General features: G+C 46.8%; 1 protein-coding gene across 3 annotated transcripts in view; it reads left to right on the top strand.

Annotated features, from left to right (window-relative positions):
- The window catches only part of RAI1 (retinoic acid induced 1), a 576,051-nt gene that overhangs the window by 270,918 nt on the left and 279,756 nt on the right, over positions 1-25,377 (top strand). The window lies entirely within an intron of this gene.

Raw genomic sequence — 25,377 nt, 5'->3', positions numbered from 1 at the left:
GCAACCACATATGCAATTACTGTGCATACCTTAACAACACGGTCATTACAGCGACAGTGTCTTTTCCACGCATGCCTTTACACTGCTTGCCTTTGCAATGAAAAAGTATGTTTTAAAGCCTTTATATATGTACTGGCTTTATAGTTATCTGCAGAATACTTACATTTTCTTTGAAAAGGCAAGCGTGGTAGAAACATGCGTTTTTAAAATATATATATATATATATATATATATATATATGTATGTATTTTTATACACACACGTATGTGTGTATATATTTTTACATATATGTGTAAACACATACAATTTGGTTTATATACATATACTTATATGTAATAAAATTAAAAATATATATATATTTTGGCCTTAACAATCCAAAACCAATTATCCCATACCAACCCACAACCCAAAAAAATTCATTACTCCCCAAATATCCATACCCACCCTAAACCCTAAAAATTCCTTACTACCCAAAAACCCATACCCACCCTAAACCCTAAAAATCGCCTTGCCACCCAATACCCATACCCACCCTAAATCCTAAAAGATCCCTTCTTGCACAGATATACTTATAATACACTTACCTTTATACTTACATTTTTCATGGTAATGGCATACATTGTAAAGGCAGGTTGTGGTAAAAAAGCGGTGGTAAAGATGCATGCGTTGTTAAGCTTTCGTTGTAGTGGCATGTGTGGTTCAGACCGCTTTGTAATCGCTGTTTCCCTTCCAGGTCCATGTGTGCTATAATTCTGCAGAAGACTGTCAAAATCTTGAAGGAACCTAGCTCTGCCCCCAATCTGCCAACCCAACTGGATTTAGATTTTAGAACTCTTTCCAGTAGTAACATAAGCGTCTCTGTGTGCTTCAAGGTACAGGTGATGGTGGCATGCCGTACCCCACGGAGGGTACAATGGTGTCCTTCCTCTGCCCCTTTGTGTTACCCACAGCAAAACCGGTTGGCAAAACATTTCTACCATACCTGCTTCTTGTACAGATGGATCCCTCCGCAGTGCTTTCCAGGGAATTACATATTCCTCAGGAGGAGAGGAGAAGATTTGCAGTACTCCTTCTCCCAGAGTGCAAGAAATAATTTACGTTTCGAAAGGCAAGGGCAGGCAGCCAGGTCTAGAACAGCTGCGGCGGGCCTGTGATGTAGTGATAGCAGCCAGGAGCTTGTCTCCGCAGTCACCTTGAGGGAGGGAGTCGGGTTGGTTGAAATCTTCCATGAACGCAGATGCACAGAAGTTGTGTATAGACCATGTATTTGGTGGTGAAAAGCACTCCACATGTAGTGCACCAGTTGACCGTATTCAGTGTTTGACAGGTGCCACCATCGCTATGGTTGCGCACTATTTCAATGCTTGCTGCATTCCGGTCAATGGCTGCTTATTCCATATCATTCAATTTTAGCTAAAATTATGTGTCGACAAATTAAAAATCTGAGCCAAGGAAGCCAAAACGATTTAGAAACCGCATCTCAAGATGCTTTCAGCTATCATGAAAGTGGTCCTGCGTTCTGGGGTAGCACAGTCCTCACTAGCCCGCTCTGTGTATAAGCACAATACCCTGTTTGTGAAAGGGTATGTGTGACCCACCTTAGCTCCACTCGGATCACATACGATTCAAGAGTGTAAGATCTACGTACGCCTAATTTCAGAAGGACCCTCAGAATGTAATATAAAAGTGTGCTGCCAAGGTCTGATTCAGACCCTTGAAATACCTCCACATTGAAAGACGCACTCTTGGGGTTTGCTATCATGGTTGGAACTCCACAATATTTGTACATTTTTTTTTACTACATTTGTCAAAATTGCACACATAAAATCGACTATCAAGGTCTTAACTGTACCCTGAGGTTTTACTACACCCATAAGCGATACTGCTCCCAAGTGCAAAGAGGAAAAGGCTAATGACAGACACATGTTTTGGCAATGCCCCTAACTACAGTTATTCTGACAAGACGTGGGTAAGGTTCTCTCTGAGGTGTTGAGTAAAGAACTGGAGGTAAGCATAAGCTTAGTATTGTTTGGGGGTGTAAATGGAAGTGGGATAAGGGCAGAGTTAAGTAATAAACAAAAAAAACTGGCATTTGTGTTAATACTGCTAGCAAGGCGGGAGATGTGTATTAAATGGATAACTCATATTCCCCCTACGAGAGGGGAGTGTCTGGCCCCGGTCCAAAACGTCGGGAAATTGGATCAGTGTAGGATACAGAATAAGAGATTGGGATTCTGGGACATATGGGTACATCAATTTAACTCTGGGTTTTAGGGGGAGTCTAAGGGGTACAGAAGTCCAATGATTATGCAATACAGCAATAACCTCATCTATAGGAACTTGAAGATGGCGACTCCAGAGGTATCCTCCCTCTGTTATAATGAGCTAGGAAGACAGGACACCTGCAGAAAGGACATCCATTCGGTACAGAGAGAAGGTGTGCCCCTGATCTTTTCCGACACTTTGTTGCACAAATGAGGACAAATAAAGCGATACTGCTGTGGTGAGAATCCCATCTTTATACTGCAGCCAGAGTCCCACCCTAAAGATGTATTACCACGGTCAAAATTCCATCTGAGTTGTTCACAGTCATTGTTAGGCTTACATCCCTAAAAAATTACTTCTGCTGTCTAAACTTCACCTGTAAAGATTATTTCAATAATAATAATTACACCCATATCCCTGCTGCTTCCCTACCAGCCAACCAGATGCCTCCGGCCGGCAGCTCAAAAGCTCAGTGTAGGTGACCCCCACACTGGACCACGCGGGGACTTTGGAAGGAAGTCATTCCACTCTTAAGACTCGTTTCTCTGAAGCTCTTCACAGTCCTTTCTTTTGAGGCGGAATTCAGAAAGTAGCAGAAAGGATTAAAGCCACACCAGGCAGCATGGTTCAGTTAAGCGCTCGCTGCTGACCTCTATGGTAGCACAGAGTCCAAGGGTTCCAATATCTTCATGATCACCTTAGGCTTCCATCATTATGTGGTAGACGCATTCAGTCCTTTAAGTGGTAATAATAACAACTGTTATTTACAGAATTTAAGACGGGTGCTCTCTGACGCACTATATAAGTAGACGTATGACTATTACTTGGTCAGGCATAAGCACTAATCTCATCCTAACTTCTTCTATCTTCCTGTCTACATTAATTTCCACAAGTACTGCCATTACTTACCTATTAGTCCCAGTGCTCTCGCTGATAGACTTGCATTGCAGTCAGGGCGCTATAAAAAACAAACAAAATTCAATTACTTCGATTCCAGAAAGACCGTCAGAGCTCAACACAAAGCGTATTTTTGGACCCTGAATGTCCGTCACTAAAATACCTCTGAATCATCCATGCATTTTATTTTATCCAATGTAACACCTGGCAGTTACCTTCCTTCTCCCTGCTTGTTTTTTTCAAACGGAACAAGGGACATGAGTTGCTTTGTTACTTTATGTAGAGCTGCCACGTGAAGTAACAAAGAAACGTGACCCTTTCAAATCCCTTGTGACTTTAAGAGGTGCGGCACTTCGTCTCCGAGGAATGGTAATTTTGCCTTTTTCCCTTCAATAAATACCTCTCGCGCTCTCTCTCTCTCTCTCATATTCTCTCTCTCTCTCTCTCTCTCTCTCTCTCTCTCTCTCTCTCTCTCTCTCTCTCCCTTCCCCCCTCTCTCTCGCTCTCATTCTCTCTCTCTTTCTCTCCCTCCCTCTCCAATCAATCAATCAATCATAGACATTTATAGAGCGCTCTACTTACCCGGAGGGTCTCAAGGCGCTAGGGGGGGGTGCTGCTACTGCCCGAACAGCCAGGTCTTGAGCTTCTTCCTGAAGGCGAGGTGGTCTTGGGTCAGGCGCAGGTCGGTCGGGAGGGAGTTCCAGGTCTTGGCAGCCAGGTAGGAGAAGGACCTTCCTCCTGTTGTCGTTCTTCGGATGCGGGGGACGGCGGCGAGGGCGTGACTGGCTGATCGGAGGTGTCGTTTGGGAGCGTAGAAGTTGATGCGGTTGTTGAGGTAGCTCGGGCCTTGATCGTGTAGGGCTTTGTGTGCGTGGGTGAGGAGACGGAAGGTGATTCTCTTGTTGACCGGGAGCCAGTGCAGGTCTCTTAGGTGTCCGGAGATGTGGCTGTGTCGTGGGATGTCGAGGATGAGTCTGGCTGAGGCGTTCTGGATCCGTTGGAGTCTCTTCTGGAGCTTGGCGGTGGTTCCGGCGTAGAGGGCGTTGCCGTAGTCCAGTCGGCTGGTGACGAGGGCCTGGGTGACAGTCTTCCTGGTCTCGGTGGGGATCCACCGGAAGATTTTCCGTAGCATGCGCAGGATGTTGAAGCACGACGAGGAGACTGCGTTGACTTGCTTGGTCATGGAGAGGGAGGAGTCCAGGATGAAGCCCAGGTTGCGTGCGTGGTCTGTCGGTTTGGGTGCAGTTCCCAGGGCGGGGGGCCACCAGGAGTCGGCCCAGGCGGAGGGCGAGGATCCCAGGATGAGGACTTCCGTCTTGTCCGAGTTCAGCTTCAGGTGGCTGGTCGACATCCACTCGGCTACTTCTTTCATTCCTTCGTGGAGGTTGGCTCTGGCGGCGGCGGGGTCGTTGGTAAGGGAGAGGATCAGCTGGGTATCGTCGGCGTAGGAGATGATGTTCAGGTTGTGTTGGCGTGCGATGGCCGCGAGGGGGCTCATGTAGACGTTGAAGAGGGTTGGGCTCAGCGAGGATCCTTGGGGTACGCCGCAGATGACTTCGGTGGCCTTTGATTTGTACGGAGGTAGGCGGACTCTCTGGGTTCTTCCGTCGAGGAAGGAGATGATCCATTCCAGTGCCTTCTCCTGGATTCCGACGTCGTAGAGGCGCTGCACTAGGGTGCGGTGGCAGACGGTGTCGAAGGCCGCGGAGAGGTCTAGGAGGATGAGCGCCGCTGTTTCTCCGTTATCCATCAGGGTTCGGATGTCATCGGTGGCAGCGATGAGGGCGGTCTCGGTGCTGTGGTTGGCTCGGAAGCCAGACTGTGAGGGGTCGAGGGATCCGTTCGTCTCAAGGAAGGCGGCCAGCTGCTTGTTGACGGTCTTCTCGATGACTTTGGCTGGAAACGGGAGGAGCGAGATGGGGCGGTAATTCTTCAGTTCGGTGGGGTCCGCTGTTGGTTTCTTGAGTAGAGCGCTGAGTTCGGCGTGCTTCCAGCTCTCAGGGAAGGTGGCGGTGTCGAATGAGGTGTTGATGATGTCCCGCAGGTGGGGTGCGATGACAGCGTCGGCCTTGTTGAAGACGTGGTGAGGGCAAGGGTCGGTCGGAGATCCGGAGTGGATGGAGTTCATCGTGCGGACGGTGTCTTCGGTGCTGATAGGAGTCCAGGCGCGGAGGGTGGTGGTGGGGGGCGGTGGTTCGGTTGAGTCGGGCGTGGCGTTCGTCGGTTGGGTGTTGAAGCTGTTGTGTATGTCCGCGATCTTGTTGTGGAAGTAGGAGGCGAGGGAGTTGCAGAGTTCTTGCGATGGGGTGATGTCGTTGTTTCCGGCGTTGGGGTTGGAGAGCTCTTTCACGATGTTGAAGAGTTCCTTGCAGTTGTGTGCGTTGTTGTCCAGTCGGTCCTTGAATGCAGTTTTCTTGGTGTCGCGGATCAGCTGGTGGTGCTTCCGGGTGGCAAGCTTGAGGGTGGTCATGTTGTCCGGTGTTGGCTCCCTTCTCCAGGCTTTCTCGAGGGCTCGGCAGTTCTTCTTGGAGCTCTTGAGTTCGTCGGTGAACCATGGGGCCTTCTTGCTGCCGGGTCTGCTGGGCGGGGTCTTCAGTGGGGCGAGTACGTCCGCGCAGTTGCTGATCCACTTCGTGAGGTTGTCGGCGGCCTGGCTGGGGTTCGCTGAGCTGGCGGGAGGGTGCTGGCTCAGGGCAGCGGCGAGCTGGTCGGCTGTGATCTTGCTCCAGCTTCTTCGGGCAACCTGTTGCTGGTGGTGGTGGGTCGTCGTTCTTCTGAAGGTGAAGTGGACGCAGCTGTGGTCCGTCCAGTGGAGTCCAGTGGCGTGGCTGAAGGTGATGTCTTTGCTGGATGAGAAGACGGCGTCGAGTGTGTGTCCGGCGAGGTGGGTGGGGGTGGTCACCAGCTGCTTGAGTCCGAGGTTGGCGAGGTTGTCCAGCAGGGTGGTGGTGTTGCGGTCGTTGTTGTTCTCCAGGTGGAAGTTGATGTCCCCCAGGAGGATGTAGTCAGCGGAGGGGAGGGCATGCGGGCTGACGAAGTCGGCGATGTCCTCGCTGAATCGTGTGCGTGGTCCAGGGGGTCGGTAGATGAGGGTGCCTCTGAGGGTGGTCTTCGGGTCGGTGTGGATCTGGAAGTGTAGGTGTTCGGCGGTGGTCAGGATGTCGTCTGTGCTGGTCGTGATGCGGATGGTGTCCCTGTGGATGATGGCGATGCCTCCTCCTATCTGGTTGGCAGTGCGGTCCCTCCGGGTGATCTTGTAGCCCTCTGGGATGGCGATGGCGATGTCGGGAGCTGAAGAGGCGTTCATCCAGGTCTCCGTGAGGAAGGCAACGTCTGGTGCTGTGGTGTCGATGAGGTTCCAGAGTTCGATGGCGTGTCTGTGGACTGAGCGGGTGTTGAGCAGGATGCACTTCAGGTGGTTGGTGCTGGTGTTCGTCTTGGCGGGTGCTGGTGCGAGGCAGGTCCGGATGCAGGTGAACTTGCAGGACTGGCAGATGAAGGGTCCGTGGGTGCGTCTCGGGGTGGCACGGTAGCATCCCGGGGCTCGTCCGTCGTTGAGTGCGATGAGGGTGGCGGCGTCGTACGTCCGGCGGGTGGGCTGGGGTCTGCGGAGGCCAGGGGTCCTGGCGCTGGGCGCGGTCCAGGCGCGGACGGGCGCAGACGGGCTTACCTTTGGCGCACCTTCGGCGCTCAGTCGGTGCTCCCGCTGCGCGCGTCCGCTGCGCGGTCGCTGAGGGGGCGTCATAAGAAGGGATCCTGGAGGGCGGGTCAGGCGGGAGGCGGGGAGCGCGTGGGCCTATCGGTAGGCGGGGGGGCGGGGTTGCGTCAAAACCTCTCTCATTCTGTCTCTCTCTCTCTCCCCCTCCCTCCCTCTCTCTCACTCTCTCCCTCTTCCCCCTCTCTCTCTCTCTCTCTCTCATTCTCTCTCTATCTCTCGCTTCCTCTCCCTCCCTCTCCCATTCTGTCTCTCTCTTTCTCTCTCTTCCTCTCTCTCATTGTCTCTCTCTTTCTCTCTCTTCCTCTCTCTCATTCCCTCACTCTCTCATTCTCTCACTCTCTCTCTCATATTTTAGAAGTCTACAGGGCTCCCACCCCATCAGCTAAGCCCTCAGTGGCTGCCTGGTTCCGACAGTTTACTCAAGCAGTTTGTACCTCTATTAAGTTGCCCATGCCACAGGCTTAATTCCTGTGGGGCTTAAAACGCCCTCAGACAGAGGCAATGCAAGACGAGCAGAGACCAACAACGTAAATCAATAAAACCATTATCGCCCTTTAAGCCTACAAGTCATCTTTTTTTAGCTGCTGGTGGATTGAAGTGTTGTGGTCTGGCTGTTGACGATGATGCTCTAGGCGCTGTTGTATTCATGGTAGGGCCTTTGCAGTTCCTTCCCAAATTCCGTATTTGTCCATTTCATGGTTCAAATTAATTTCTCCTCAAGAAACTCATGACCATCTGTACTGTTTTGGCAGTCTGCTTTCGCAATATCGAAGCTTTAACGTCGAGCTATAACAGTAATGACAACAGAATACAGACTGTCACAGTGTGGAGGTAAAAATATACACTTAAGTTTAGATCTACTATTCTTCACTCCACACCCACCTACCATCAGTTATAAACCTACTTATAAATACACTACTATAGCTACACAACCCCTACTTATACGTGCAGCTACTTATACATGCACAAACTCCATCTGTGCAGGGCACCTTAATATCACTGCTACAGCTAGAAATGTTTTTCCTCAATATAATAATAATAAACCAGTATTTGTAAAGTGCAAACTAATCACCCCCTAAGGGTCTCAAGGCACTAGTGGCCATCAGCAATATTAAGCAAGCTATTACCCAGAGTCACATGGTGCTGGGCTAACCTGCCACCGATGCTGGGGATCGAACCTTGAGCCCCATGTTCCAGAGTCAGCCACCCTGGCCGCTGCGCCATACAGCCAAACCCACCTTTCTATAAAAAAGAATGCTATATACTGTGTTTCTTCATATAAGTCAAAGCAGCCAGTAATACAAGGGTGCACTTTTCAAAGTTCATTACCTAATGTAATGAGATCGTCTTTCAAGGTAGGGTAGCTGTCAGGAGGACAAGAGAGCTTTAAAATCGAAAAGTATGTCAGGGCTCTGACATTTACAAGAGCCGTTGTCTAGGAGATCCCGCTTTTCAGCTGCATTGCTGTCATAATGGGTCTGGCTGCCCGACACCGAGTATCAGTGTATGGTATTTTTTGGGGGGGGGGGGGGGGGGGGGAGTTTTATATAGCGCGAACTCGACCCAAAGGTATCGGAGCGCTTTACATGAGCACGAGTTGCGTTAGAGATGGACACATTCATTTTGTTTGTTAGGCATGGGGGTATTAAGTGATTTGCCCAGAATCACAGGATTTTGAGGGTCCTTGCTGAGACTCAAAGCCGAATCCCCATCTCCGCGGTTGACCGCTCTAGCCGTTAGGCCACATCCTCAAGGTTAAAACTAGGTTAAATAAATGGTAATGCTTGATATTATTTGGCATGCTAGAGTATGTGATTGTGTCCTGATTGTCTTCATGGTGGTCGATGATCTGACTTGGGAGCTAGTCCCGACAGGTTTGAGTCCCAACCCCCTGTTAGTTCACCAGAACTCCTGGCTATGTATTTAAATGTATTTCTAATAGAATCATATTTGGCCTGTGCCCACTTATGTAATGCTGCTTTCCAAGCTTCAACGGAAGGGCGGCTAGGGACCTCCCCTTAACCATGATGGCTCGTGAAAGCCATTGCTAAGTCGATTCATTTGTTGTTGGCTTGGTCAGTTTTTGGCCAAGTAATCACCCTTAAGAAACACGTTTTTGGTGGTTGCATGTGTCGCTTATAGGTCAGCCTCGTCACTTTTTGCATATCACACTCTAGAAAGTCTGGATAACAATGCAGTCCCAGATCATGGGTTAGAAATCTGCGTCATCAGCGTTGCAACTGGGGCACCTGTGAGGTACGTTAGGGAACATCATATGCAGTGTTTAATCTGAGCCAGTGGTTGGGGCGCACCGGCACTCATTTTTGGGAACCTGCACTTATTTTTCCTTAACAAACTTTAATCCAGGGCTGGAGAAAGAAAAATTCAAAAGGTAAGGAAGGAAAAAGAGATAGAAAAACAGTGACAAAGGATGAAAGCAGGAATGAAAAACAAGTGCAGCAGTGAGATTAAAAAGGCGGGGAGTGTCTGGTGGTGGATTTAAGAGGCATCAGGTGGATTTAAGATAACGTAGACTTGGTATTCAGCACTCTTACCTTCGATAATGTCGGCCTTCTAAGCAAAACCTTTGGCCCTGCACTTATTCTTTTACAAATTAAGCACTAATCAAGTGTAATCTATCAGGTGTAAGGTACGTGCAGTGCATATCATTGAATTTCTACAATTTGAAGCATACGTTTCTGGTTACCTTTGCAACATAGTGGAGAATTGCTGATCAGTCAGCCAATTCCCATTCAAGGTCTCCTCCACATTTGGTCCTAAGGGCTGATAGGCTATCTTTTGCCCCTGAGCTCCTTGTATATGTTTGTTATTCGACTGCAATGAGTGGCCCATCTTAGCAGTGTGTGTAGGCTGTCGTTTGTTTATGGTTCGGTATCTGAATTATTCCATGTAGAGGTTGAGGTCTTGCAGAGGGCTGCATGTATAAGGACGGATGTAGTCCTCTCTGATCTCTTTTCCTGTCTTGAGTGCCACAGAACTGTTTAATTGTCCCACGTTGGTGCTGTCAGCCCTTGTCTAATGTGCCCTGTTTGCTGTTAACTTGATCTTCATGAAGCTAGGAAAGCAACACAATAGCAAATCTGATGAAAATACCATCCGCTGGACCATTTTCCAAAGGTATCTGAACCAGCAGAATTGCGCCACCCAGAGGAGAATAGGGACTGATGCAGCGTTGGTGCAATTTCAGGGCAATCATTCTAAAATAGTTGCCTCCCCATGGAGTGACTCAAGTAACTTAGGGCCTCATTATGGGTTTGGCTTTGTGGGAGCGAGGCGGTACGCACCACCCCGTCAAATTCACAGCTGTCCGCCCGCCGGATTACAAGATGTAAACCTGTTGGGCGGTCCTTCGGCGGCTGGCCCACTGTGCTGCCTTTAAAAGGCTCATAGGCAGGGTCGGACTGGGAACCACAACCGGCCCAGCTAAGCATATGCAGAGATACCATTTTAAATATTACTTTTAAATTTTGAATCACTATTGCAGATGTTTATAAAAAAGATTGCAGTCTGCCCACGGCCCGACCTACTGGGTTTGCAAATGCTCGTTGCAAAATTGCTGTTACTTCTTCAGTAACTACAGATACATTTTCGACCCTGGCAACAGCCTATATCCCCCGTCCTTCCTCCGGAGGCCACTGGAACCGTCTGCACCCCCTAAAGCGCCAGAATATTTGTTTATTTTGAAGCCAGGTTTTGATCTCCTTCAAAAAATGGCTCCAATCCCCTTCGGGGAGTCCGGCCGCGCGATCACAGAGCGAAGCCTTCCTTCATGTCTCGTGGCGGCCGGGAGGCCCTGTCGCGTGACGCCGCCACCTTCACGCGCCTCACTGCCTGCGCGCGCGATCAAAGGCCTCTGAGGAAGGCGGCCAAGACCGAGGCTTGAAGCGAAGAAAGCCGATCCTCTCCCGCGCTCGCCACTTCCTCGTTCTCTCTTCCCCGAGTGCTGCGACACAGCGTCTCCCTTCACTTTGAGAGGCCTTGCTATCTCCCTTCATGTCCTGTGCAGAGTCAAGGAACCCTTAGATGGTGCTGGGAGGCTGGCCAGAGAATGGGGCGCCCATCTTTACATTGTTTTCATGCCTTCGCGCTTTCCCACGCTCCACATACGATTCTACCAGATCTCTGCAGTGTGTTGTTACTGAGTATGGGAATAGCTCAGCGTTTGGCAAATGCTCGGCTTCTTGGCACTTTGTGCTGACATGGCCCTGCAGTTGTGCTTCATCCAGTAGATGTTCTCGACTGGGGGCTTTAGTTTACAGATCACGTTGAGTGGGGTGGGTGGTTTGTTGTTGTGTGTGTGACTTAGCCTCACAGAGGCGCTCCATTAGGCGGGGGTGGGTCTTGCGACCTTCCAACCTAACCTGCGTGATGTCCATTGGGTAGTGGGTTGTATGTGCTTGCTGATTGGCAGTTAGGTCGGGGTTTGAGGCCCATGGTCCAGCCTGTGTGGTGGGTGGCTATGTTTTCATGTAGAGGCAAGGGGCTTAGGCTCTTGTTCCTATGCACTTCCTAGTTGGAACAGGTCTGTTTTCTGCTGCACAGTTTCTGTTGTTCGCGGGTGCAACTGCACAGGCCCTGTTTTCTCCCCGGAGTGAATACCTCTGCGCTGCGCCAACAGGGTTCTTCCAGACCGGCCAGCCCTCCTTTACATTGTTTTCATGCCTTTCTGCTTCCCCACATAGTGTGCCTTGTGGCACCACACACTCTTTCCTTGTCTCTCCTTTGAGTGTGAGGGGCAGTGGCGTAGCACGTATCACGTATCACGTGGGCCTTGATCTAAGGAAAATTTGCACTATGCGCTTTGATTATGCAGTAAAAAGATTAGACTAAATGCGGATGCGGTGGGCGCCTGACACCCCAGGACCACACAGTCCATTCTGCTTTGATTATAGCTGTGTCCTTGTTAAGAGGCCATATTATCGTCTCTGAAAGCAGAGCTCTGTGCGGCATACACCCACTCTTATCACATGCATTATACTGCATGAATTATAATATTGCTCCCACTGCTTCAACTTAATGACATGTAACAAGGTACATACAGCTAAGTATAGTCAGGGCCATTGGAATTATGTGACCATGAGGCTGTGGCGTATTTTGCATAGTTATAGAATTGCCTCATTTTCAACATGATCCATCATCTGCTGCATAATACGTAGATTTTAATCCAAAAAATGTTTTGTTCTAGCTCTAAAAGTTCAACAGTTACTAAAAATGCAGTGAAGGCCCTTTGATAAGGTTTACCGGGCATCTTTCTGTTGCTTATTGCTGTATTTGGGTGTTAAACTGGTACTTATGAGGTTCAACCAATGCTAGACAGTGTTAAAAATATAAAAATTACAAAATAATAATGTGCCACATTATGCTGCATAATTGGTCTTTTCTTGCTGCATAATGTACTCAACCCTGGCACATAATTTGACCCTCTCCTGCTGCATAATTCCAGCGGCCCGAGTTTAGTAGGTAAATATGATAGAAGCTGTTAAGCGTTCTTTAAGAAAGAATAGTAACATATGAGCTAAAGTACCTCCTGCCGTACATAATTAGGATAATGGTAGCCATATAGGAGTTCCATGACCATAAAAAGGAGTGAGGCCGAGTTCCTTTATAAGTTCATGGAACACTGAAGTGACTTGCAATATCATTTTAACGTTCAGCAGATGGTATTTTATTCCTGAATACGTAGTCATGCCATCATCCTTACCGCAAACTGCATAAATCCTTGGTGTCTTGTGCTTTATCAAAAAAGAGATAGTATGGTTACAGGCATGAAGAATAAAAACAGAGTCTGCACTGTGAAATGAAACACACCAAAAAACATTTAGTCATTTGTTACAAAAAATGTATAAGAATCAGATTAATGTAAGTCGGATAATGAACATACCGTAGTATCATGCAGAGATTTTTTTTCCTGAAATGACCTATCTGTGCAAAAAATACAAATATTTCCAGGACCAGCTCCTTTCTGCTTATCACAGTTCATTTTTGAAAAACAGACCACATGAACAACGTATTTAAGCCGCAGCTGTAATAAGCTCTGTTGCCTTCCTTTCACCTTGGTAGCTGGCAGCAGACATTATGACATCACAACTCAACTGTCACAACTACAAGGTAATAAGTAAATTAGAAACAGGGGTTTGCAAAGAGGGATTGCAGGCTCCCCTGTATTATATAAAGAATAAATCAGGGACGTAACACAGGCCTACGCAGCCCCCGCGGTGCGGGGGGGCCTGAGCTGCAGGGGGCCCCCTCAAATTTCGTTACGCCACTGGAATAAAGTACCCGATGCTGTACATTATAAGTCACTGAGGAGTTCCATGACCATATAGATATATGAAACTGAATGAAATCACTGTATAAACTCCTGTTTAACCCCTTCGATGCTTGTGACGGAACGGTTCCGTCATGAGCGCCGGTTGGGCTGTGCTTATGACGGAACCGTTCCGTCACGGCCCCGCCTGTTTTTTAGAACCTTCAGCACAGTGCGAAAATTCGCGCCGCGCTGAAGGTGTTAAAATGTACGGTAGAGAATATTTTATTCCTTATAATACATGTTTACACCAAGACCCTTCCTGCAGACCACTTACTTACATTCTTATTGTATTCCTCTATCATGTGAAAAGGGGAGCATAGCTGCAGATACGAAGGATAAAAGTTAACCCTAATGTGAATTGTTAAAAAAAAAAAATTTAATCCAGTACTTGTATAGCTCTCGAATTACCCCCAAGGGGGTATCTCGGCGCTGGGGGCCGTTGGGAAGATTAAGGGAGCTATTGCCCAGAGTCGCATGGTGCTGGGCTGACCCCTGCCGCCGGAGCCAGGGATTGAACTGTGATCCCCAGCATCTAGGGTCAGTCGCCCTGGCCTCAGCGCCACACCTCTTCCCTAAACAGCACCAAAAGCTGTTAGAAATATATTGCAAAAGTATTTTGTAATCATTCATATTTAAAAACTGCTGATGCTTACAATGTGTAGAATAAGGCAGAGATTCTAATTTCTTATTATGACTTTTAGTGTGCAAAACAATAAACAAATGGAACTCTCGTTTTTGGTTTGTGGCTTGTTAAAATTGCAGCTGCAATTCTACTCTGAGCCCCACCTTGCTCCTGAGCTGCTGGCAATGGCAGCAACCATCGCGATTTCAAACCTCACATGTAATAAGTTATTACAGTTGAGCAGCTACGTCATTTCGTTATTACATTCCACTGGAGACCTCAGAAGCTGCCAGTAGTAAGAAAATTGAAAAGGATTTTATGCAGGGATTTCAGGCTTCAATACTTACCATGATAATGTTGTTGTAAGCGATGTAGTCTTTGCGATATTATTCAATATCATTGTCATTACATCGATTTTAGTGTCGTGCAACACTCTGAGAAAAGTGAAGAAGCCATGGAATGGTAATGAGAGGCAGGCCAGTAATGTCCCTTTTTTTCCCTTCCTTTTCAACCACCGGTGTAAATGTTTTTGTCTGTAAAACAAAAACAAATATAACTTCTTTGTTTCCCTATTTGTATTCCCCCACTCACCTCCCCCTCCATCCCCCAAGTTGATTCTTAGAGGGTTTTGCATTTTCAAAGCGTTTTGCGCACCTTCTTGAGAATAGAAAGTGGTGCCTTTTAGCCCATAGCCTGCGCGGTTTTTAAATGAGAGCTCAGGTAGTCATGGTTACCTCTTCTCTTCAGTGAGATGACTTTTCTTTCCAGGCTTTTGTGTTTGTACATCTCAGATACACATTCTCCCAAATCATAATTGGTATTCACACTTGTGTGCGTGCAGGCAAAGGACAAAGGCTGGCCGGGCTAGGTGGTTGCAGAGTGCTTCTGCCCCCCTTCACCCCTGGTTACCCCCTCAGGAAGTAGACAGCATGGCCCACCCGGTTGTGCTTGACTAAAGCTGGGCAGCGAGGCCAAGTAGATGAATAATACATTCTGCGACTACTTCAAACCGAGTACCACAACAGTGCGAAGAATCCGATTCCTGCTTGAATGGTGATGGAAACACGGGGCCAGGTAGCTTCACTACCCTGACGTACAATTCCTCCAAGCCACACAGAAGAACGGGTTCCCTCAGGATGTTTTGTACATAGGACCACTGTCCCTGCTTGAATTGTGGTGCAAAATTAACTAGGTGCGCACCATTATAGATAATGCACTGCCCCATGGCAGCCGCAAACTCCCTTCTTTCTTGGGGCGGTGCTTAATGTAAGGCGGACCCGCTGTTTGAAGCAGCGGTCTATCTTTCACATTATATACGCATCACCCACCCTGCTTTACTGAGAGGGACAAAGATTTACCTCTGATTGGTGCAGAGATTGACTGCACCCTCCTGCTGGAGAATGTCTGTGGCTATCCATGGGACAACCCTTACTCCTGTGCAGGGGTTGCACGTGGGGGTACACTGACTGCTTCCAACTCTTTGTGGTGCACAGTCATTGCACCTTCTGATTGTATCTTTACCCCTGTGCTTGCTTCGATAATACAGAGTGGGCACAAAGACACTGTATGCCCCCCCCCATCCCCCAATTCCCATTGGGCAATTCCCCATGCTTATGGGGGCACACCCCCTTAGAGTCAAATATTGGGCTGACATGATCCGCATTACGGAGGGGGCCGCGCAAACGTCTACGGTCTCTTCTGTAATACCAAAGTACACCGGAGCACAGAAAGCAGGTGCACACACCTGTTGCTTTACCCCGCCACATCCCCCACATGGCACTTTATGTAAGGCAGAGCCAGTTAGTTAACCCAGCAGAAGTTCAAACCACAAATTACAAACCAGGAAGCCTTGGGGCATGATAGAGTGCCTTGAATCCGTAGTGGAAATTTATCAATTTATTGCACCCAATATAATCCTGGGTTTGAAATGTATCGGATTCCAAGCAAGTATGGAATAACATGTGGATGTTGGTGTTTATCATACCAAATCTGTATGTCCCCTTAAATAATGAGCCTTTTTCCCCTCATTAAACTCTTAACAGGTTGCACCAGCTGATATGTATTGAGGAAAGCTGACCTGATCTCACTCTGTAATTACCGGGTGCCGTGAATTCAGCACAACTTGTATTCTGGTCCCAATGCCAACAGGTTTGTCAGGAGTCATACCTTCCTCATACACTTGTGATCAGCCCCTTATTTCCTCACTCTGAGCAGTGGATAAAATACACTTTGTGTCACCCTTAGGATCACAGTAAATACTTGTCGTTACCAAGTCTTTCTTGTGGGGTTTCTTTCAGGTTCGAAGCTGGAGTTAACTTTGCGCGTGAAACTGTGAATTACGGCTAACACAATCCACAAAATCATGAACAAACCCAATTTGTGCACAATATTCCCCATTATAATCTGATGCAAAATCACACCCAATACAGTGCCAATTTGTACTCCTAGTTGAATGTTTTTTCGCCAGTTATAAGCTCCAGATTCAGCATGAGACACTAAATATTTTATTTTTCAGAACCAGCAGCCCTCCATTCCCCCAGCCATCCCACATATTGCTAAGCAGGTGTTGGCAAGAGATTTGCTTTACATGCCTTGTTTACTTGGCAAGGACACATGCAGCCGTTCGCAACACCATCCTGTTGTCGCTGCGGCATCAGTTTTTTGGGTGACTTAAAAGAGGCTTGCACTGAAGGAGTGGGCTGGAGAAATGAGAGCTAAAATTCAAGGATAAGTGATCTGAGCACCAATTTGAAGCATTTTTTCAGGATTACAATACATTTACTTTGCAATGTTCAAATGCTCCCTTGTTTTGATGCAACTAGTCGGTCATTTTAAAGTGCAGCATTAGAAACGCATACTTTGATTTAGCCAGTTTAACTGTTTGAGAATAAACCGATCCTTTCTAGTTGACAAAATAAAATGAGGCGGTGCCGTAGAGAAAATATGGGAAGGGGCAGCAAAAAAGGACGTAGAAGGGAGAAAAGGAATTGAGCAGAGGAATTAAGTACAGAGCGGAAAGGGGGGATAATGGTGAGTAGAGGAAAAGAGAAATTAAATGTAGGGTGCAGCAGAACTGCAGTGTGAAACTAAGAGTAGGGGAGGAAGAGTTGAACATGCAAATGGCAGCATCCCCAGGGACTCACTCTGAGGACGCACAGTGCTGTACACTCATAACAGGCCCAGTACCATTATACAATCTGAGAATATCATAACACTGGATTCTACTCCCAGCCTCTGTAGTTCAACCATTAAATAAGATCGTATTCCCCCTTCTGAAATCACTAAAAATATTGAGGAAGGGCAATGCATTCTGGGTTGAATAAATTATGCAGATTAGGTAATAACCCACAGTCTCCAAGAAGTAATTTGCCACAACTCTGGGCTATCTGCCTTTGTGGCATAGGGTGGCAGATGCCGTGTGACATCAACTTAATCTTGTTGAAAAATCCCTCTGGGCTCTTTTTGTTCTAGACGCGACGTTCCAATCCCAGCTGTTTACAGCGGGATTTACGTCGTGGAAGTCCTGGTGAAATATAAAATTGCAAATAAGCAAAAGATAATCTGCACTTTTATGCTGCAAAGAGTCCGAAGTATTTATTTTTTAGTGGAGTTTGCATAAAGTGGTACCAAACGTTACTCTGTTTCAACGGATATATATATATATATATATATATATATGATTAGATGTGACTGTTTCCAGCATAAATCAGATGATATGTAGGACAATTAGTGATCGATCAACTGCACCAATAATCAAGAAGCTCTACATATTTAATATTTTAAAAAAGTGAAAGGCCTCTTCCATTAAAGTGTTTAAAAAGACACTTGCCATTCTGGAAAGTGCATGTACCGCCCTCTTTAAATATAGGCGGGCTGCCATCAAGTGATGGTACTGCCTCTTTAAAAGCTGCACTGTCCTTCTAAAAGGTGCCGCTACTTCCCCTTAAATAAGCAGTCCAGCTAAGAAGTGACGCGCTGTTCTGTTAAAATATGGTGCAATGGTGCTGTCAAGTGTTAGCACTATTCTTTTAAACTGGCACAGTCCTGATAAAAAGTGCACGTGCTAGCTAATAAAAAAAATTCGTTCAGCAGAGAAGTGCTAGTACTTTTCTATTTAAAGTGTTAAATTCGCATAGACCTATTAAAAGGACTCCTGCTCGCTGAAAAGTGCTCTTTCGCTTTCACTGTCTGGTACACTGGACACCACTTCTGCTGAGATAGACCACCAGATGCCCCCTTATTAGTAATGGGATGTATGTCAGTACAACGTGATCTAAAAGATCGCGGTACTTGACAACGCGGGCATTACAACGCAAGTCGTTACAACGACTTGCGTTGGAGGGCGTGGATTTTGTAATATTATAATTTTATATTCCAATACCAGTCCACGTAACAGTAGGTGTTGGAATATAAAATTACTACATTCCTTGCCCAACAGCGCCATCCAGCGCAAGTCGTAGTAACGACTTGCGTTGTAATGGCATCGTTGTAAAGGCACTGCGGTGTAAACACTGCGTTGTAAACAATGTTTTCCTTAGTAATGTGTGAACAATCACTGTAGAAGTGCCGGCACTTAGAGTTAGCTCCCCCCCCTAAACGTGCCTGCAGTGGCCCTGCTTAGAGGCGCCAGGGGACCACGTGTCAGCACCACACTACATTGTACATGCTGCAACAAGTTTGCTCCTGGGTGGGCTTCTCACTTTACAAAAAATCCTTAATTCAGCTTAAAATGAAGGAGTTCATGAACCCGCAGCCAGACAGCACCTGCCAATTTTAAGTAGTGCTTTTTGACACCCCCCTAGTCTTACTTGCAAGGTACGCATTTCTTCCTGGAGAATAAAAGGACATAGCCTGGCGCAGACTGCCCCAGTTGGGCTAGACAGGCAAATAATTTGTGTCAGTGTTAGCAGGGAGTGGATAACCCCCTTTTTTTCGGTTATCCGAAGGAATAAGGATGAGGGGTTTAAGTGGGGCAGGTCCTGTCTAAGTCCTGGAAGTAAGAAAAACTATTTTGAAACTGGCCCTTATGAGCCTTATATTCATGTCCTTAACATTACAGGCAAAAATGGTATTCAATTTATCTACAATGACTGAAAACACATAACTAACTAGTACATGTGAGGTACACAGTTCCTCCTTACATTTCACATGTTTTGATCCCATCCTGCTTTCTGTGTTTACTTTTTAGAAATGTTGTGTTTTTGTAGTTTGTTCCCACAGCATATTACTCTTGAAAAGTGCCTACTGTGAACTGATTTGCCTTTAGGGGTCTTGGTGTGTCCAGAATGTTGGTGTGCGGTAAGGGTGGGGCATGATGGGGAGCTCTGGAGCTGAGGTTGAAGGCAGTGCATGTTTCTGCCAGTGGTTCATGAAACTATTCAGGCTACATCCAATTCCAATCTTTGGCCTATCTGAAGAGCCCTCAGAGCGATGGTTGTATATGTACCATGTGTGAATTGTGATCAGTAGCAGCAACTCCCGTGAAGCAACAGTGGGGCTGGGAGGTGGAAAAAGGGGATGGGGAGGGTTTAACACACACTCACACAAAAAGAACATTTATCTGCCAGCCGGCTGGCCACCTCCTCTCCTCCATTCTTTCCATCCTCTTCCTGGCTTCTGTGCAAGCAGGAAGCACCAAGGCTCCCCTAAGCCAATCACAATGCTGCAATGTAGTGTTGGGATTGGTCTGAGTGCCTTGGTTTGGCACTTAGACAGGGATGGGAGTCTGGGCATCTTAACATGCAAAGTGCGCATAACTGTTGGGCCGGCCACTACTCCCCCTGCACTCCCCAGCCCGCCCCACAAAACTGCCTCCGCACGGAAAAATAAAATGATAATAACCGTGCGTTATCATTTTATTTTTCCTTTTTTACAGTGCTGAAAGGAAGTGGGGCGACGTTCCTCCCCCTTAGTGGAGGAGCAGTCCCTGATTGTGATTCTGGATGTGCACAGCTGTCCAAGTGTTGGTGGTAAGGGAAGTGTAATGCTTACAGGTGAGTGAGCGGGTTGTGGTGAAGGGTTGGTGACGCAAGGAAGTACTTGTAGAAAAACAGAGTGAAAAGACAGTGATGAAGAGGATGCAGATGACGTGTGAGATGCAGATGTAGGATTTCAGAAGGATGTCGCAAACAAAAAGGGTGTAAGTGACTTCCAGAGTGAGAGACTGTAAAGTAGTGTGACATGGAAGAATGGGGGTGACTGAGGCAGTCTGATGAACACTACCCTTCCACAGACCACAGTAATCTTTAATTCAAGGTTTTATTTTCAGAATTGAAAAATTTTTTAGTTCTAGTTATTCCTAACAAAGTCATTGTTGTCTGTTGTTAATCTGTAACTTCTAACAAGCACTGGCAAAGCCAATGGGTTTGGTTTCCTTATGGTATATGTTTGTTGCATGTCTGGATGCAATAACAGAGAAGCACACAAATATTTATACTTCTCGGTGGCATGCCGTATCAAGCGCATGTTTTCTGTTTACATGTTTTAAGCCATGGCCTGAATTACATAGATGCTATCTTTTGAAAATGATTCCTAGTTAAGCTTCTTTGGCACCGCCCCTTCGAGGCCTCCGCCCACCTTTCATCCCACTTAAAGAATTGATAAGGAGAAAAAGGGAGACAGAAGGAAGAAGTAAAGCATGGAAAAAAACATTACCAAGGTGAATAACCGGGATGGATGCAAAAGAACCAGCAAAATGGAGATAAAGCGACAGAAGGTGTAGGGTGGTGGAAAAAAAGAGAAAATCAACACTAAGAACCCTTGGTATTGAGCAACTCTGCCATCAGGCGGAAACGCTTAGAATCCCTGCACTTGTGTCATTTATTTATTTATTACAAATTAGGCACTTCTAAGTTTCTGAGTATTTGCTCCTGCCTTTCACTCACTGCTTGGGTCCTTGGGCACTAATTTACCTGGCAAATGTGATTCGGAGTCTGGAATACTAAGCAAGAGCAAGCACACAGCCTAATTGAGAAACTGGCACAGCTACACCCTGAAATGGGCACCGCCCACAGCCTTACAAACCGGGATATCAGGTGCAAAAGGCAATCCTTTATTTGCACTGGGCTGAACAAAGCATGGGATCAGCTCCTGTGAGGGCAGGTACTGTGTCAGAGCAAGTCAGGGCAGGACAGGCCTAGCAGCAGGCTTCTGCTGGCAGGATATCCAAGGGGAGCGAGGGCGAGTGGGAGGAGAGTTCTTAGAAGACAGCTTTCATCCTCTGTTTGTTTTACAGGAGCAGAACCAGGGCTTGATGTGGCTGATGGCTGCAGCCGGTGGGCATTGTTGTCTTAAGTACTTATTTTTCAATATTGAACTTTAACCCAGGTTCAGAAGGAAAAGGCAGAACATTGAAAGAGGTAGGAAAGAAAGCGAAGACACAGGGATGAAAAAATCTTTCAAAATGTGGTGGCGAGGCGGGATATGTGGGGTGTTGCAAGAATGAGGTAAAATCAAGACTAGACAGCTTTGGTATTAGGTAAGCCTGGCATTTGGGAGCATCGGTAAAAAGCTCCTAAGAAAAACGTTATTTATTGAGTTTTATATAGCGCTGACTAGACCCGAAGGTATCAGAGCGCTTTACATGAGGAAGAAACACTGTTTCAGAACATGGTTACAAAGTTACTCCTGGCGTTGCACACGTGTGTCGGTTGAGCGCACGGCGTTTGTGGATGGAACTTATCATGGCTCCAGAGTGATAATATTAGAAGGACTACATCTACTATCTTGTTTTTTGGAAATTTTGGATTTAATAAGCAGACAAATCGTATTCTGAGAGTGGTGTATTTTGACAAACATTAAGGAAACACATAGTGCTAAGATCGTTGGAAATCTGCCTTGAGGAAGCCCGGAAAGGGCGAAACGCGTGTCGGCTGTGAAGCACTTGATTTAAAAAAAAAATAATAAAGTATTTTGTCTACACTACGTGATTCTTTTGGATTGAGAAGGAGTATCTGGAAAAAGAACTTGCATTGAAGCTTTGTGCACAAGGTACTGGGATAAAAGTGATTTGATGCGATGTGCATGGGTGCTTTTTGTATTTTATGGTTACAAAGTTACATCAGTTACTGGAGTGTAGTTAAAGGAATTGCATGAGTACAAAAGCATAGCATAAACATGAGGAAAAAAAATAGGCAAGGGGAGAGAAGATTAGTGGAGAGAGGGAAGGAATAGGGGCGGTAGATGGAGAATAATGGAGTGAAGAGGAGGGGGAGGGTGTAGGAGCCACAACGGGGTGACGAGGAAAAACAGTGTCCGACGTCCGACTGGGTAGGTGATGGCCAAGGGGTGAACCAGAGACAAACTCCTTTATAGCTGCGTGGGACAGCTCCACCGGTCATCGGACAAAGGTTGCTTGGGCACCGCAGTGCATGTTCCACTCATCATGTTTTTTTAATAAATCGAGTACTGACTCTTGCCTTCAACCCCACGATCTTCTTGGAAGAAATACCCCTGATCTAGGATGCTATGTTTCACCTTCCTCCCTCTGTCCCAGCACAGAGGACACATTGGTGACGGCACCCACATGCCTCCTGCAGTTGCTTTGTAGCCATGAGTTGTGTTGGAACCCAAATGACACACTGTGTGATCTGTGGCAATTTTTAATTCTCTTTTTTTCATGATTGCTACAATGATGCTGCTTTCTAAAGTAACAGAAGCATTTTCGCCTCTGTGTTGGACTGCCCAGTAGAGCAAGCCGGCGCCTCCAGATGGACCAGTCTGACAGGTCGGCGTGTAGACCGGTTTTGTCGCTGTGTTTGGGCTGGTTCTGTGGTGTGGTGGCCCGGTGTTGGGCTAGTGGTGTGAACATCTTGAAATAAACCCTGAGCAGCAACAACAAACAGCACTGCGCAGGCGGGGTGTGCTGTTATCGCGTCTTGTGCAGCCACGATGGACCAATCGCACTTTGTGGGTGGAAGAGCAGGGATGTGTCAATGTTTTTATCTTTTTGATAGGGAAGGAACATTGTGAATTTCGTTGCTGCATTTCTCAAACATTACCACACACTTTGCCTGGAGCAAGCACAATACATGTTGTTCCCATCCCTCAGAGACTAACAAGACAGCATGTCTTAAAAAGTCGAGAGCTGCCAGACTTACAAATATTGGCCACTTTTTTTTTTACAGTCCAGTTCATAAGTGGCAGCCACCTTTATTCTGGAGCCTGGCCCTATTTTCTATCCCAGTGTGGCCCAGGTCGTCCCTGGGACGTTTTTTTCAGAGTACCGCAGAACTGAGCATATGTACATTTTACTGCGCATTTGAAGGAAATCGCCAAAACAGTGAAGTGTTTAGTTTGTTTTTATAAATAAAATCCTCTGACATACAAGGTTCTTTCGTTTAATGGCCCAGTGCATACACTTATTTTAAAAAGTGCACTAAGCTGCCTCCGTGCGACCCCTTTTCACACTGGAAATACATAATCATTGCATTAAATAATGCACCATATCACAATGTTTTATAACCTACTGATAAAAGCACCCCAAGCACATATAGATACATTTTCCATCATCTCCTTCCACTGGCCTCAGGCACCCACTATACTGTAGCATATGGGAAGACAGTGAAAACCCCTGTCCCTTGGATCTTTGGTTTTCTCAGAAGGTGTCTTTGGTTCTCACACAGGCTTCCATCTCCTACTCAGATGGACTACCTCCCTAGAAGCAGAGACATTTTAAGGCAAAGTGAGCAATTGCCCAGGGTTCCTACTTTCAAATGGACCCCACGGGAATGTGAAATGTCTCTCTATTTGACTGTCTGTCTATTTTACTCTCTATATAATCCCCTCTAGCACTCTGCCTATGACTTTGTCCCTCTATCCCATGTCATTTTTAGGTTGTTTGTGGCCTCAGGCAAGACATACTTCAGCTGCTTTACCTGCCCCTTTTATTGTTTAACACATAATTTAGTATTGTTTGGCTTCATGAGGGCACGAGTTAACAAGAAATGGGCAATAACACAAAAATCAGTCCCTTAAGGGCACCCCCAAAAATATATTGCCCTGGGCCCCCAAAATCCTTAAGATGAAACTGGCTAGAAAATAGAAAATACCCGGTACCAAGTACTACATACAACAAGTTATATATTTGTTAATTTAAAAAGAAAATCGATGGATGGTGAGGTTGCTGAGGGGCAGACGGCAACACCTGCAAATAAAAGACCTGCCCCCACATGCTTGATAGTCAATGAATATCTCAGCATTGTACCCCACACAGTCTGAGGTCGAGACTCCCAATTCCAACTAAGCTCTTCATCTTTCCAGGGTCGATATAATGCGTGCCACTCAGCAGGTTAACAATAACAGAACAATTATTGCAGCGCTTTGAGGCATAGGTGGTTTAGCGCTTATAACACTCCAGTCACTATTAATATTATATGCCCCACCCCCTTTTTCCACTCTATTTGCTCCAAGCAGCCCCTCCCTCTAGCGCCCTATCCCACTATCAGACCATATCACTCACACGGTCCCACGGAGTGTCACACGATATCAGCCCTGTTCACACGGCGCCCCTTTGAAGAGCTGATACCACCTTCGATGGTGGAAGGGACTCTCCGTTCATGGAGTGTGGGTTGCAAACTCCCCCAGGCCTGACATTAGCCGCAGCCTTGGAAGCTTTTGTTTTGGGTATTGGTTGGTGGACTGGAGTTAGTCTGGCAAAAGACTCCGCCCCTTTAAGCCCTCACGGGGCAAAATATCCGAGAGTCGTCAGGCCTGCACTGTTAGTTGACATGCAGCTGTCATCCTGTCATAAATTCTTACTTCCACACAGACCTAAGGCCTTTACTAGGCCTCTGTCCCCCACATAGGCCTCAGTTCCACCCAGCGGGTAATTTATAAAACACATCTCTCTTTTTCCACCAGACCTTTCCCTTCCGCATATAATTCTGTCCCCCCCTATAGATCATTCTGCCCCCCCTATAGGTTATTATGTCCCCCATATAGGCCTCGGAGACTCTTATCTTCATCAAAGTGTCTTTCTCCAGCCCGGTTCCTATCGCAAACATGTTCTCTTTGACCCACTGTGGACACCGTAGCTTGCTGATGCCTTTGCCCTTCACGGTGCCAGGTGCATGCGGAGGCCCTTCCAAGGCCACCTGGATTTCTCTTGGTCAGGTCACGGCTGGCCACGCAGTCCTTTCTTTGTTTTTAGAACGCGTTTTGTGTGGCTGGGATCCCTGCTCTGGCTTCCTATTCAATTCACCTGCAGGACAACCAGCAAAGGCTTTGTTTACTTGGCAGAGTGTGGAACAGATGTGAAGGCGGCAGCAGCAGGGAGGGGTGGAAACTGTTGTCATCACATCCCTTAGCCTTCCACACAACGCAGTAGGTTCAACTACAACACCAGACTACAAAAAAAAGAGATACTGCGAACTTCCATCACAATGCAATTAAGGAATAGACCAGATGATATGACAAGAACAATCTATTCCATCACAGAAATATAAAGAAATATATGTATGAAATTAGAACACCCATCTTCATGGTGGTTTATTAGCTTAGAGCTGCGAGATCATTCACAGCATGCAGCACTATTTGAAAAATAAA

Source organism: Lissotriton helveticus, chromosome 10, assembly GCF_964261635.1.
Source record: "Lissotriton helveticus chromosome 10, aLisHel1.1, whole genome shotgun sequence".
In the NCBI taxonomy this organism is placed as follows: domain Eukaryota; kingdom Metazoa; phylum Chordata; class Amphibia; order Caudata; family Salamandridae; genus Lissotriton; species Lissotriton helveticus.
This window is presented reverse-complemented; position numbering and strand designations above follow the sequence as displayed.